This window comes from Thamnophis elegans, unplaced genomic scaffold, assembly GCF_009769535.1.
Source record: "Thamnophis elegans isolate rThaEle1 unplaced genomic scaffold, rThaEle1.pri scaffold_219_arrow_ctg1, whole genome shotgun sequence".
NCBI lineage: Eukaryota > Metazoa > Chordata > Lepidosauria > Squamata > Colubridae > Thamnophis > Thamnophis elegans.
In genome coordinates, this window is record NW_022473688.1 from 29760 (window position 1) to 33209 (window position 3450).

The following is a 3450-nucleotide window of genomic DNA, read 5'->3' on the forward strand; positions in this document are numbered from 1 at the left end:
ACGTCGGTTATATTTTAACATTTTGATAACAGTCAAGGAAAGGTTCCCCCTGCACATATATTGTTCCCGACTCTAGGAGGCGGTGCTCATCTCCGTTTCAAAGCCAAAGAGCCAGCGCTGTCCGAAGACGTCTCCGTGGTCATGTGGCCGGCGTGACTCAACTTCCGAAGCCGCACCGAACGCTGCTCCCTTCCCACCAAAGATGGTTCCTATTTTTCTACTTGCATTTTTGAACCTGCTTTCGAACTGCTAGGTTGGCAGAAGCTGGGACAAGTGATGGGAGCTTGGCGCTGGGGATTCGAACATTAACCCAACATATATTTTTTTTGCCTTTGTAACACAACCTCTACTTTGACACATTTAAATGCATTTTTTTTTTTTGTTTCCTGAGAAAAGTCTGTGGTAGAGCCAAGAGTAAGAACCCCTCGATTGAGAAGATGTTGGAGAAAGTAGACTCAAGGATGACTGCACAGGTTTTAGGCGGGTGAAGAGATCTTGCATCCAAGGGATGGATTTTGATGGACTGAGCAGAGAGAATGGGTGGACAGCCTTTGGCAAATTGGAAGGGACGGAAGGGAAGGAAGGGGAAAGAAGGAAGGGGAGAAAGGAAAAGGAGGAGGAAGAGAGGAGAAAGAAGAAAGAAGAGGGAGAAATGAAAAGGGAGAGGAAGATAGAAGGAAGGAAGGAGAAAGAGAAGAGAGGGAGAAAGGAAAGAAAGAAGAAAGAAGAGGGAGAAAGGAAAAGAGAAGGAGGGAGGGAGGAAAAAGAAAAAGAAGAAAGAAGAGGGAGAAATGAAAAGGGAGAGGAAGATGGAAGGAAGGAAGGAGAAAGAAGAGGGAGAAAGGAAAGAGAAAGAAGAAAGAAGAGGGAGAAAGGAAAAGAGAAGGAGGGAGGGAGGAAAAAGAAAAAGAAAGAAGAGGGAGAAATGAAAAGGGAGAGGAAGATGGAAGGAAGGAAGGAGAAAGAGAAGAGAGGGAGAAAGGAAAGGGAAAGAAGAAAGAAGAGGGAGAAAGGAAAAGAGAAGGAGGGAGGGAGGAAAAAGAAAAAGAAGAAAGAAGAGGGAGAAAGTTTAGTTTGAAGTTTAATAACATTTGTATGCCGCCCAATCCTGTGGGACTCCGGGCAGCTAACAATACAGTAAATCAAGAAGAAGAAGAAGAAGAAGAAGAAGAAGAAGAAGAAGAAGAAGAAGAAGAAGAAGAAGAAGAAGAAGAAGAAGAAGAAGAAGAAGAAGAAGAAGAAAAAGAAAAAGAAAAAGAAAGAAAGAAAGAAAGAAAGAAGAAAGAAAGAAAGAAAGAGAAAGAAAGAAAGAAAGAAAAAAAAGATAGATTTAAAAATACATCATTCACTCCCTTCTGAGTGGGGCTGGACCTCATTATGGGGTCAACAGCCCCAGGCCTGCCGGAACAGCCAGGTTTTCATGGCTTTACGGAAGGCCGAGAGAGTGGGAAGGGTCCGGATCTCTGCGGGAAGATCGTTCCACAGGGCCGGGGCAGCTACAGAGAAAGACCTCCCCCGGGTAGTCGCCCACCGGCATTGTTCGGTCGACGGTACCCGAAGGAGGCCCAATCTGTGCGATCTTATAGGTCGTTGGGAGGTATGTGGCAGGGGTTCCACCACAAAACCGCGGTAGACAAAAGCGCGCTCGACGAAAGCGCGTACGTGACGTCATCACAGCGCGACGAAAACATCGCGCTGTGAGCGGTAAATTTAAAATTGAAGCGAAAACCTTACCCTAGCCCCCCCAAACCTAACCCTAAACCTAACCCTTAACCTAACCCTAAACCTAACCCTAAACCTAACCCTTAACCTAACCCTAAACCTAACCCTTAACCTAACCCTTAACCTAACGCTAAACCTAACCCTAACGCTTAATGTAACCCTAAACCTAACCCTAACCCTTAACCTAACCCTAACCCTAACCCTTACCTTTATGTGAATCGGCTTGCTTTAATTTTATTTTAATTTCAATTTAATTTATTTTTAATTTTTTTCGTCGCGCTGCTGATGACGTCAGGTACGCGCTTTCGTCAAGCGCGCTTTTGTCTACCGCGGTTTTGACGGGTCACGTGTGGCAGGAGGCGGTCCCGTAGGTATCCAGGTCCCAAGCCATGTAGGGCTTTAACGGTAACGACCAGCACCTTGAAGCGTGTCCGGAGACCGATGGGGAGCCAGTGCAGCTCGCGGAGGATAGGTGTGACATGGATGTACCGAGGTACATCTGATATCGCTCACACGGCTGCATTCTGGATCAACTGTAGTCTCCGAACACTCTTCAGGGGCAGCCCCAAGTAAAGCGCGTTACAGTAATCAAGCCTAGAGGTGACAAGAGCGTGAGTGACCATTTGAAGTGTCTCCCGGTCCAGGTAGGGCCGCAACTGGTGCATCAGGCGAACCTGGGCAAAGGCCCCCCTGGTCACAGCCAACAAATGGTGTTCTAATGTCAGCTGCGGATCCAGGAGGACCCCCAAGTTGCGGGCCCTCTCTGAGGGGCGAAGGGTTTCAACCCCCAGGGTAAGAGGTGGAATATCTGGTCTGTTCTTGGGGCGCAACATCAATAGCCACTCGGTCTTGGAAAGGAAAAGAGAAGGAGGGAGGGAGGAAAAAGAAGAAGAAAGGAGGGGGGGAAAGGAAAAGAGAAGGAGGGAGGGAGGAAAAAGAAGAAGGAGAGGGAGAAAGGAAAAGAAGGAGGAAGATGGAAGGAAGGAAGGAGAAAAGAGAAGGAGGGAGGGAGGAAGGAAGAAAAGAGAAGAAAGGAGAGGGAGAAAGGAAAAGAGAGGGAGGAAGATGGAAGGAAGGACAGAAGGAGAAAGAAGAAAAGAGGGAGGGAGGAACTGTGGGCCTGGCCCGTGTTGCAACTGCCCAGGATTTGAGGAGGGAAATCCAGCTGTTTTCCAGAGCATTGGTGGTTCAGTGGTAGAATTCTCGCCTGCCACGCGGGAGGCCCGGGTTCGATTCCCGGCCAATGCAACACATCCTTTTTTTTCTTCTTCTTATTCTATGTTGGGACTTGTCTCGTTGTGGCTGTGACTGTTCAATTTGCTCCCCATGCTTTTCTCCCTCCCCCTCCCATCTCTCCAGAACCCCCCCTCCCCCCCAAAGGAGTTTCCTCAAGAGCCTTCTCTGCTTTGCGACCCCTCGACGTGGGAGTGAAACCCCTGGCACCACCGCTGCTCATAGCAATAGCCATCGCCCTTTAGACTTATATAGCGCTTACTAGGGCTTTCCAGCCCTCTCTAAGCGGTTTACAGAGTCAGCCCAGAGTCTCCTCATTTTCCTTCCTTCCTCCTTCCCTCCCTCCCCCTCTCCTTCCTTCCTTCCTTTTCCTTCATCTTCCTTCCTTTTCCTTTCTCCCTCCCTCCTCTCCTTCCTTCCTTTTCACTCTTTCATCTTCCTTCCTTCCTTTCTCCATCCTTCCTTCCCTTTCCTTCATCTTCCTCCCTCCCTCCC

General features: G+C 48.5%; 1 non-coding gene across 1 annotated transcript; it reads left to right on the plus strand.

Annotated features, from left to right (window-relative positions):
* The first annotated feature begins 2899 nt into the window (after positions 1 to 2899).
* TRNAG-GCC lies at positions 2900 to 2970 on the plus strand. The gene has a single exon. It is a non-coding gene; the product is annotated as a tRNA-Gly (tRNA).
* The last annotated feature ends 480 nt before the right edge of the window (positions 2971 to 3450 follow it).